Source organism: Phacochoerus africanus, chromosome 15 (assembly GCF_016906955.1).
Source record: "Phacochoerus africanus isolate WHEZ1 chromosome 15, ROS_Pafr_v1, whole genome shotgun sequence".
Taxonomy (NCBI): Eukaryota; Metazoa; Chordata; class Mammalia; order Artiodactyla; family Suidae; genus Phacochoerus; species Phacochoerus africanus.
In genome coordinates this window covers 88,551,876-88,564,238 of record NC_062558.1, presented here as the reverse complement: position 1 = coordinate 88,564,238, position 12,363 = coordinate 88,551,876, and the positions used below count along the sequence as shown (strand labels likewise).

General features: G+C 39.3%; 1 protein-coding gene across 3 annotated transcripts in view; it reads right to left on the bottom strand.

Annotated features, from left to right (window-relative positions):
- The window catches only part of BMPR1A (bone morphogenetic protein receptor type 1A), a 143,784-nt gene that overhangs the window by 76,524 nt on the left and 54,897 nt on the right, over positions 1-12,363 (bottom strand). For 2 of the 3 annotated variants that reach the window (XM_047760164.1, XM_047760163.1), the window contains exon 1: positions 3,802-3,877. The exons of the other annotated variant lie outside the window; for it this stretch is intronic. The gene's annotated coding sequence lies outside the window, so the exon portion shown is untranslated. Of the gene's footprint in view, positions 1-3,801; positions 3,878-12,363 lie in introns of those variants that run through there. 3 annotated transcript variants of the gene reach the window in all.

The window sequence follows — 12,363 nt, the reverse complement described above, 5'->3', positions numbered from 1 at the left end:
TAAAAACTGTAAACACATCTCAAATGCCTACTTAACATTTCTAATAAGATGCTAAGCTCCAACTACATGAAACAGAACACATTGTTTTCCCATCTCCTCACAGACCTGTTCCTCTTAAATTCCTTATTTGGCTTATTGTACAACTGTTCACAAGAAGATTTTTTGGTACCACTACCACTACAGTGTACATCCTCAAAGACCCCAAAATTCTAGCTCAAGGTATATAACCCTGGGAATCTTTTGCATATATCTGTCAGGAAGCATGTACAAGAATATTTACAGCAGCATTTTCTTAATAGCAAACACCAAAGGAAATCCAAGTGTCCAACAACAGTAAAATGGATAAACTGTAGTATATTCATATAAAGGAATTACCACATAGTAGTAAAATGAAAGTACCTCAGATAAGTGTGTCAACTTGAATGAAATCTCAAAATCATAAACAAAAAAGTCAGAGAAGAAGACAGTATGATTCCATTCACCTAAAACTCAAAAATGGGAAACACTACAATATTAAAGGAAAAATAGAAAAGTGGAAAAACTTAAGGAAAAATTGGAATAACACAAGGTTTAGGATTATGGTTTCATCTGAGGAAGGAGAAGCCATTGTCCTGAGCCCTGAAAGCTTCCAAGATACCATTACACTTCTTAAGATGGGTTTGGGCAGATATATTTATTTATTATTAAAACTCTGTAAAATGTACATTTATATTATATATATTTATGTACCCTTATATGTAAGACAGATTTTTAGCATAAAAATTTTATTTTAACCTGAAGTAAACACAGTTTAATGTTAGTATTTTTTAAGTCTGGTATTAGGTACACAGATGTTTATTATACTACTTCCTATATTTTTGGAATCTATCATAAGTTAACTTAAAAAAATTAAGACCAAAGCACTACAAAATTTTATTTTGAAATTTAAGGACATGACATCACAAATCTTTAAAGACAATAAATCCAAGCAAATACTAAGCTATTATAAAATGAAAAAGAAAAAAAATTACTTAATCTCCTGATATAATGCAATAGAAAATATACAACACAATCTATATAGTATTCATTCCCCAAATTTTAACTTTAGTCATGAAATACAAAAACAGAAACAGCAAATGTGGGGTATACTATTAAGATAAAAACTGGATAAGATTTCATAAAAGACCACAAGGGTGAGGGTGAGGGTATGGTGGAAATTGGCTTACTGCAGCTTAGTTTCAAATGGCTCACGAAAAAAAAGGTGTGTGCTTTCATAAACAGTGAGAAAGCAGGTGAGGAAATTTAAATAAGGACAGTATTATATAGTATTATTGTATTAATATCAGATCTCTTAAGATAATGCAGCTCTTAAGGAAACAACCTTGTTCATAGGATACACTCACTAAAATATTTAGGGGTAAAGTGTCAAGATGTTTGCAACTTACTTTCAATGGCTCAGGAAAAAAGTGTGTGTGTTTTTATAAACTCAGAGAGAGAGAAAACAGAAGAGACAAAATGTTAGCAAGTGAAGTGGTGAATACTGAAGTGAGTATTATCTATTCAAATTTTATACCAATTTAAAAGTTCTCAGGGATTTCTATTGTGGCTCAGCAGTAACGAACTGGAGTATCCATGAGGACGCAGGTTCAATCCCTGGCCTCACTCAGGGGGTTAAGGATCCGGCATTGCTGTGAGCTGTATAGGTCGCAGGCACAGCTTGGATCTGGCGTTGCTGTGGCTCAGGCGCAGGCTATCAGCGACGGCTCAAATTTGACCCTTAGCCTGGGAACTTCCATATGCTGCGGATGTGGCCCTAAAAAGACAAAAAATAAAAGCGTTTAAAGTAAAAAATTGGGGGAAAATATGTACTTCATCAGTTGTAAGTTACAATTTTACACACAAGTTTTAGTGAATTATGTCAATATGACAGAAATTATTAAAATCAAATATTGACAGATCTACAAGTCCCAGAGATCTTTCCTCCATCAGCAAATTTTAAAACTTTGATCCTCTAAATTATAAACTGTAAATTCTTCAACAGGATGAAAAATTACATTTAGCTTATCAGATCAAAGATTACAGCTGTGCTTCAAAAACAGTATCATAATCAATTTAAAGGCATATGGACTTTAAAAAATTGTTTACCAAGTCAACTGTACTATAACACAGAAAGATTTTATTTGGTACTGCCAAAATATAGAAGTACCAATACAATAGAACACAGTATTTTTAAACGTCCTATTTAGCAAACAGAAGAATGTTTTAAAACTTATTTCTCAGAACAGATCTATTTCCTAATGATACATACCCGTATTTTTCAGGATTGCTAAGGCAAGGCAGTAAGGATGTAATGAATTTCTTTAAAATATGGGTAGTTCCCTAAAAAACTAATTACATATCATGAAAATGGATAACCATCCTATCACCTAAGGACGTACTAGTTGTCAGAATTTAATCCAATTAACCTGTTATAACAGTTGGCTTTATTATTACTTATTAAGCACTCAAAACTGCCTTCATTAAATACCCAATTGTCATTCATTCAAATGTTTAGTTTCACGCATAAATGAAATTAAATAAATGACATTCTGGAAATCTGAGAAAATAAAATTTTCAATTAAGAGCACCCACATAAAACTCATCACTTGTACAGGAATATGCAAACTAATAACTTCTGACAGGAAAGGGTAATGGACTACAGACAGTTCTTCCAAAGGCCAGGTGTGGGACAGTGTTGTTATATGTTCGTAAGTGGGTAAACACGTAGGGAAGAAAATTTTAGCTGTGAAGCCTGCATTTAAATTCTCATCTCTCTGCGATGAGAGGCAGGTAGTTAATTACTGATCAGCAGTCTTTCAAATCAGTGAGTCACATCCCTAAGGGAGAGGCCTGTAAGCAGGATGAGCAACAACCAGGGCAATGAAGGAAGATTTCAGAAATAAGCCACAACAGGTTTTGAAGAGTTGCTGTCAGACAATTATAATTAATATCCCAATATAAAGCACATAATCCAACAGAATGACTATAGATTACCCACCTTCTTGCAAAACATACCTGTACTTTAGGGACTAAGTTTATAAGGCTAGATATGTTTGAAGTTCAGATAACAGCTGTATTATCAACAGGCAAGTGAGGATGAAAGAGAAAAAGTACTTGATAATATTTCTGAGGGCACTATGGTAAATTTTAAAAGCATTTAAGACATAGTTCACTACCAGCAAGCAACATTTAATCAACTTGAGGAGTCACGTTAACACTTAATAGTGCCAGGTGACAATACAAATAGTGTTATACCACCACACATGACAATAAACTGAGAGTAAAAAAGACTTGCTCCACAGGTAGAGAGATCACTGTGGGCTGAACTTAATGTTGCCCCTACAAGGACTGGCCGGGTTGGATAGTATGCAAGGAGGGAGGAGGACAGGTTCAGGTGAGCATTTTACAGGGTGGGCCAGGGTGTGGGGAGGCCAGGAGGGTGCACTGCGCCTGGCTATTGTCCCACCTGGGGCCTATATTCTACAGTGGTGGAGCATAATAATAATCAATGCATGGTCTGAACCAAATGATAAATTCCCAGCCACTCTGGAGCCCACATCCACAGCAGACATCAATAAATCATTTTGGTTCTCCTTACAATCAAGCATCAAAGATTTCATAGTTCTTAATATAGAAATCCCAACAGCCAAGACACCAAGATGTCTGAAATCCACCTACGATTCTCTAAAGAAGGAGCGGATAAAGAAAAGAACACAGGGTTAGGAGCACGGGCTCTGTAGCCAGACTGAGTACCAAGGTTAGAATCCTGTTTCCATCACTTACCTGTTGTAATACTTTGACCAAGTTGCTTAACTTCCTCAGTACCCAATCTGTAAAATAGGGACAGTAACTGCATGTATCTGAAGGAGGAGGATCAAAGGAGTTAATGTAGGTAATGCACTTATAACAGTGCCAGACAAATGTCAGTATTTCTAAGTGTTAGGTACTATTATTATTTTCTATCAATAGAAAATCAACTACATTCTCAGAGAGTAATTATAGCCTTTTATGAGGGACAACAACACAATACATATTAAAATGCTGCTAGGTATGGAAAACATTCTAAATCTCTGATGGAAAAACCATTCAGTACTTAATTATGCCTAATTAGCTTCAAACACTTGCTAGCTAATTTAAGAACAGAAGTACATCATCAAAGATAGCATTCTCTATATTTATTGAACATTTACTATGTGCCAGTTACTGTACTAAATTCTATATATTAATTAATCTTGGAGTTCTCGTTGTAGCTCAGTGGTTAACTAATCCGACTAGGGACCATGAGGTTGCGGGTTCGGTCCCTGCCCTTGCTCAGTGGGTTAACGATCCGGCGTTGCCGTGAGCTGTGGTGTAGGTTGCAGACTCGGCTCGGATCCTGGGTTGCTGTGGCTCTGGTGTACGCCAGTGGCTACAGCTCCGACTGGACCCCTAGCCTGGGAACCTCCATATGCTGCGGGAGCAGCCCAAGAAAGGGCAAAAAAAAGAGACAAAAATAAATAAATAAATTAATTAATTAATTAAAATAATCTTGTTTAGTCTTTAAAAGAAACTTTGGCTGCATCCACAGCATGGGAAAGTTCCCAAGCCAGGCATCAATCCTGAACCACAGTAGTAACCCACAGTAACAATGCTGAATCCTTAACCCCTAGGCCACTAGGGAACTCTAAAATAAACTTTTTTGAAGCAGGTACCTCTACTAATTCCATATTACAGACAAGAAAACTGAGGCTCAGAGTGATTGCATAACCTAAGGTCACACAGTTAAATATTAGTAAACATCAGTTAGTAAACCTGGGATTTAACCCAGGTCAACTGGACTCCAGAGACTGTACTTTTAATCCTAAACTATAGTTTCTCTTTATAAACCCTAGTCCAACTTGCTAGGACATGACAACCAGGCAAATATAAAACACTATTTTAAAATTTAACAAAACTGTAAGGAGTCAATAGCTAGAGGGTATGAAATTTTCAATTTTGGGGTTTTTTTAAATTGAAGTATAGTTACTATACAATATTATGTAAGTTACAGGTATACAAAATAGTGATTCACAATTTTTTTTTATAACTGTACCTATGACATATGAAAGTTCCAGGCTAGGGGATGAATCAGAGCTGAAACTGAGGCCTATGCCAGAGCCAAAGCAACACCGGATACAGGCTATATCTACAACCTACGCCACAGCTTGCAGCAATGCCGAATCCTTAACCCACTGAGCAAGGCCAGGGATCAAACTCGCATCTTCATGGTCCTTAACCCGCTAAGCCACAATGGGAACTCCAATGATTCACAATTTTTTAATGAATGTTTCATTTTGAGGTAATGAAAATGTTCTAAAATTGACTATGGTGATGGTTGTACATATCTGTGAATATGTACAGTAAAATATACACTTTAAATGGGTGAGCTGGGAGTTCCCATTGTAGCTCAGCAGGTTACAAATCCAACTAACATCCATGAGGTTGGGGTCTGAACCCTAGCCTCGCTCAGTGGGTTAAGGATCCAGCATTGCCAAGAGCTGTGGTGTAGGTCACAGATGTAGCTTGGATCCAGCATTGCTATAGCTATGGTGTAGGCCAGGATCTATAGTTCCAATCCGACCCCTAGCCCGGGAACTTCCATAAGCTGCAGATGCAGCCCTAAAAAGCAAAAAAACATCATGAACTGTATGTTAAGTGAATTGTATCTCAATAAAGCTGTTTTAAAATATTCTTAACAAAAAAATAGTAAAATTAGTTGTTTTGTTCTTTTGGTCACTCCCACAGCACACAGAAGTTCCAAGGCCAGAGACTGAACCTGAGACATAGCAGTGATAACACTGGATCCTTAACCAGCTGAGCCACCAGGGAACTCCATAAAATTACACTAAGTGGTAATTAGGGTTTTATCCATTTACTTAGAATAGGAAAATAATAAAGATCTAACCCAAAAACCATGCATTTAGGAGTTTCTGTCATGGCACAGTGGTTAACGAATCCGACTAGGGACCATGAGGTTGCGGGTTCGGCCCCTGCCCTTGCTCAGTGGGTTAAGGATCCAGTGTTGCCATGAGCTGTGGTGTAGGTTGCAGACGCAGCTCGGATCTCACGTTGCTGTGGCTCTGGCGTAGGCCAGAGGCTACAGCTCCGATTTGACCCCTAGCCTGGGAACCTCCATATGCCACGGGAGCGGCCCAAGAAACAGCAAAAAGACAAAAAAAAAAAAAAAACCATGCATTTAGCTATATGAATGGTCCTATAACACTCTTTTTTTTGTCTTTTTTTTGTTGTTGTTGTTGTTGTTGTCATTGTTGTTGTTGTTGCTATTTCTTGGGCCGCTCCTGCGGCATATGGAGGTTCCCAGGCTAGGGGTTGAATCGGAGCTATAGCCACCGGCCTACACCAGAGCCACAGCAACGCGGGATCCGAGCCGCGTCTGCAACCTACACCACAGCTCACGGCAACGCCGGATCGTTAACCCACTGAGCAAGGGCAAGGACCGAAACCGCAACCTCATGGTTCCTAGTCGGATTCGTTAACCACTGCGCCACGACGGGAACTCCTACAACACTCTTAATGATAGTAAAAGAAAGAAAACAGAAGTGATAGCTAATATTACGTGCCAATAATTTTTAATGTATTATTTATTACTTACAGCAACTCTAGGAATTAAATAAGAATGCCATCTCCATTTTCAAGACAAGGAAACTAAAACCCACAATAGCAATGTGCTCAAGGTCACACAGCTAGTCAGTATCTGCAGCCAGAATTTCAACCCAGGCAGTTTCAACACTGCCAATTTGTGTGGCTACTACAGTGCACTGCAGAAGAGTAAGTACTTGGAAATACACTCACAATATATTAAAACAGAAAAAAATCAGGTATCAAAATAAGAGGCACAGTGTGATCCTTCTATTTTTTAATGGATTTAAAAAAAGACGAAACAGAAAACGGCCTCAAATTTAACAGTGAGTATCTTTGAGAGGTGATATTACAATGGAGAATCATCTTTAAATTTTTCCATATTTCCCACATTTTGCATGCAAGGTAATTTTTTTTCCTTTTTATGGCTGCACCTGCTGCATACAGAAGTCCTGGGCTAGGCACTGAATCAGAGCTTCAGCTGCAGACCTATACCACAACCACAGCAATGCCAGATCCGAGCCACATCTGCAAGCTACACTGGATCCTTAAGCCACTGAGGGAGGCCAGGGATAGAACCCACATCCTCATGGACACTATGTCAAGTTCTTAACCCACTGAGCTACACTGGGAACTCCTACAAGGTATATTTTTAAAAGTGAAGTTCTTTTAAAAAAAAAAAAAAAGTAAAAAGATGGTGACAATTTCAAATACTGCAGAAAGCACAGGTAATTAAAAAAAAACACTTGGAAGAAGCTGTTAAATTTTCTAAATGGGTTGCTGACAAATTTAAGGGAAGTGGTAGAGGCAAATGGCAAGGAAGAAGTACGCTAACAAAAAGTGACAGGAACTATTCAGGTATAGAGTACCATTTTGGTAAGTTCAGAGATGAAAAGCAGAATGGTATATAGTCTCAAGGTAATAACAGTGTCAAGCGAAAGTTTTATTGGTTTGTTTTTAATTTCAAGGTAATTTGATCAGGGCTGTAATCTAGCTGCAAATGGTCTGTAAAGGATGAATGTCAAGACTGACATGGAGTAGGAGATCTCAGAAGACAAGGATTTAGCCTTTAAAAAGTGAAACTTGTGAAACAGAAAAGAAAGAAGAGAAAGGACTCATAAAAAGAGATATCTGAGGGGCGAGGAAGGACAAAGGGCACGGTGTGCCACCGTCCAGTTTTCCCAGCGCCACTTACTGAAAAGACTGTCTTGATAGAGACAAGACTGCAGAGCAGAAGGGCCTGTGCTCACCTCCTCTCAGGAAAAAAACCAAAATTACAGCTAACTGTTGAATTACAGCCATCAACAAAATAGACTGGAAGCTACCAAAAAAGATATCCTATAACCAAAGACAAAGAAGTAGTCACATCAAGATGGTAGGAGTGGTGCTTTCATGATATAAGCAAGCCCATAACCACTGGGCAGGTGACCCATAGGCTGGGAAATAACTATATCATAGAGGCTCTTCCACAGGAGGATTTGGGGTCCCACATCAGGTTCCCACAGCTGGGGGGTCTGGCACTGGGAGGAGGAAGCCCTGGAGCATTTGGTGCTGAAGGCCAGTGAGGCTTGAGAGCAAGAGCTCCACAAGACCGGGGGAAACAGAGACTCCACTGTTGGAGGGCACTCACAGTGTTTCATGTGTGCTGGGTCCCATGGCAAAACAGGGACTCCATCAGAATCTGGATCAGACCCACCTGTGGGTCTTGAAGGATCTCCTGGTAGAGCGGGGGGTGGCCGAGGCGCCCTCTGGGGGCTAGACACTGGATGCAGAGTTCCCAGGAATAATCATCAGCATGAGCTCTCCTGTGGGCTGTCATTTTGGAAAAATTTGGCCCCACCCATCAGGGCTGAGAAGCCCCAGGCCAAACACAAACAGGGTGGATTACAGCTCCACACATCAGCAAACAGGCTACCTACAGTCCTCCTATGCACACAGCTACCCTAATGACACTAAGAGACAAAGCCCCACCCACCAGAGGGATAAGACCCAGCTACACCAACCAGTGGGCAGGCACCAATCCCTCCATCAGGAAGCCTGCAGCAAGCCCCTGTATCAACTTTACCCACAAAAGGGCAGACACCAGAAGAGAGGCTACAACCCTGGAGCCTGCAAAAAGGAGATGACACAAAAAGCTATACAAAATGAAAAGTCAAAGAAATGTGAGCCAGATGGAGGAAAAAGACAAAACCTAGAAGATTATCTAAGTGAAGTGGAGATAGGAAACCTACCTGAAAAAGACTTTTTAGAGTAATGCTAGCTAGTAAGGATGATCCAAGACCTAGTTTCTCGGAAACAAACTAGAGGCAAAGATCAATAAATTAGAGGAAACGTTTAACAAAGGAATAAAAGATTTAAAGATTCAACAAGCAGAGATGAACAACACAATAACTGATATTAAAAATTCACTAGAAGGAACCAATAGCATAATATAGGAGGCAGAAAAACAAAACAATGAGGTGGAAGACAGACTGGTGGAAATCACTGACGTGGAACAGAGTAAAGAAAAAGGAATGAAAAGAATTGAGGACAGTCTAAGAGAACTCTAGGACAACTTTAAATACAAAAACATTTGCTTTATAGGGGTGCCAGCAGGAGAAGAGTGACAAAGGGCAGAGAAAATATTTGAAGAAATAATAGCTAAAAATTTGCCTAACATGGCAAACCTCACTCAAACCCAGGAGGCACAAAGAATACTATACAGAATAAACCCAAGTAGGAACACCCTGAGACGCATTTTAATCAAACTGACCAAAATTAAAGACAAAGAGAAAATACTGGAAGCAGCTAGGGAAAGGCAACAAATAACATACAAGGGAACCCTGATAAGGTTATCAGCTGATTTTTCAAGAGAAACTATGTAGGCCAGAAAGGAGTATCACAATATACTTAAAGTGATGAAAGGAAAAAACTTACAACCTAGAATATTCTAACCAGCAAGGCTTTCATTCAGTCGTTTGTTTCTTGGGGTGTTTTGTTTGTTTTTGTCTTTTTAAGCTGCACCTGGGCATATGGAAGATATCAGGCTGGGGGTGAAATCGGAGCTTTAGCTGCCAGCCTACACCACAACCACAGCAACACACCAGATCCAAGCCAGGTCTGTGACCTACAACACAGCTCACAGCAACACTGGATCCTTAACTCACTGAGCCAGGCCAGGGATCGAACCCACGCCCTCATGGATACTAGTTGGGTTTGTTACTATTGAACCACAAAAGGAACTCCTCCCATTCAGATTTGAAGGAGAAATCAAAAGCTTTACAGATAAGCAAAAGCTAAGAGAATTAAGCATCACCAAACCAGCTTTACAACAAATACTAAAGGAACTTCTCTAGGCAGAAAAGGCCACAATCAGATACAAGGAAATTAAAAACGAGAGGGCTCACCAGTAAAGGCAGACATACAGTAAAGATAGGAAATGATCAGCACACAAAGATGCTAACAAAACCAGCAATTGTGAGAAGAGGAGCGTACAAAACAATCTTGTATATATACAGACTCCTATATCAAAACCTCATGGTAACCGCAAACCAAAAATCTGCAATAGATACACACACAAATAAGAAAAGGCAATCCAAACACAATACTAAGGATAGTCATCAAACAACAAGAGAAGAGAACAAAGGAGGGAAAGAAAGGGAGTTCCCGTGGTGGCGCAGCAGTAACAAACCCAACTAGTATTCATGAGGATGCCGGGTTAGATCCCTGGCCTCACTCAGTGGGTTAAGGACCCACCTTTGCTGTGATCTGTGGTGTATGGTGCAGATGTGGAGCACAGTACAGATACGGCTTGGATCTGGTGTTGCTGTAGCTGTGGTGTAGGCCAGGAGCTACAGCTCCGATTCAACCCCTGGACTGGGAGCTTCCATATGCTGTGGGTGTGGCCCTAAAAAGACCAAAAAATGGGGGGCGGGGAGGGGAAGACCAACAAAAACAAATCCAAAACTATTAACAAAATGGCAAAAAGAACATATATATCAATAATTACCTTAAATGTAAAATGGACTAAATGCTCCAAACAGAGGACAAACTGAATGGATACAAAAACAAGGCCCATATATATGGTATAACAAAGAAGATGTGGTACATATATATAATGTAATATTACTCAGCCATAAAAAAGAATAAAATAACACCATTTGCATCAACATGGATTGACCTAGAGATTATCATACTAAATGAAGTTACTCAGTGAAAAACAAACATCATATGCTATCACTTATATGTGGAATCTAACAAAGGATACAATGAAAACTGCAGAAGAGAAACAAACTCATGGACTTTGAAAACAAACTTATGGGGACAATTGTGGGGGAGGATGGACTGAGGATTTGAGATTGGCACTGAGGTATATGGAATGACTTGCCAATAGGGACCTGCTCTACATCACAGGGAGCTCTACCCAATATTCTGTGTTAATCTATAGGGGAAAAGAATACGAAAAAGAATGATGTGTGTATATGTATATCTGAATCACTACTTTGTACAACAGAAATTATAACAACATTGTAAATCATCTGTACTTCAATCAAACTTTTAAAAATGAGAAAAAGATCTTTGAGGTAAGGAGAAGAAATTTACAGAACTCATACCTTCAAACTTCTCTAAGAAACAGAGTGAAATCATCTTCAATAACTGAAAGGGTGGGGATTAGACATAAGAAGAAAGGTAAGGAGTAAATGGAGAAAATTTTTGGAAAGCAATTGGATTTATCAATTTGCCCAAACTAGTAAAAATCATCTACTTAACTATCCCATAAAAGAAAGTACTGAAGGAAGGTAGGAAAACAATTTCTTCTTCACTGTTAGCATGGACATTAAATTGCTTTGCTCAAAGACAGGATAGTCTGTGGTATACCTACAGACAATTACCATATTAGTAATCTCTAGGATAACAACCACTATAATAATATATAAAGTGCTATCACCTTTAGATGACATCCATTGTCAAAGGAAGCACTAGAGTTCAAGCATAAATTTCTAATTTGGCTATAAGAAGGTAGTTTTCAAGGAAAAATCAAGTTGCAAAGATCTGAAACTTCACATAACTGAAAAGTTTCCCCAAGACAGGCAAACTGTTACGTAACATTATTTTTATTTTTTTATTTTTTATTTTTTGTCTTTTTGCCATTTCCTGGGCCGCTCCCGCGGCATATGGAGATTCCCAGGCTAGGGGTCGAATCAGAGCTGTAGCCACCGGCCTATGCCTGAGCCACAGCAATTCGGGATCCGAGCCGCGTCTGCAGCCTATACCACAGCTCACGGCAATGCCGGATCCTTAACCTGCTGAGCAAGGGCAGGGATCGAACCCACAACCTCATGGTCCCTAGTTGGATTCGTTAACCACTGAGCCACGACGGGAACTCCCTTCTTCTCTATTTTATTGTTAGGAACTCATGAACATGTAAACACATTTGATGAGATTCATTCCATTGTTATTCCCATACTTACGGAAACTCCAACTATCCCATCTTTGGCCATTAGCCTGGTCTCTTCTGGTTAGCTCCTGAATCTTTTTGACATAACTCAAATAATTTGTCATTGATTAGTTTCTTTGCTATTTTATAAAATAAGACAGTCCAAGAACATCTTGAAAAGTTTCTGCCTCAAACATGGAATATTTCGGGGGAGCCTGATTTCTTTCACTGGAAATGATATTTCAAAGTCACCTTCTGGATGCTCATTGCTGCTGAGCCTTTCAAGGCCTTTTCAGTGGATTGTGCTAAGA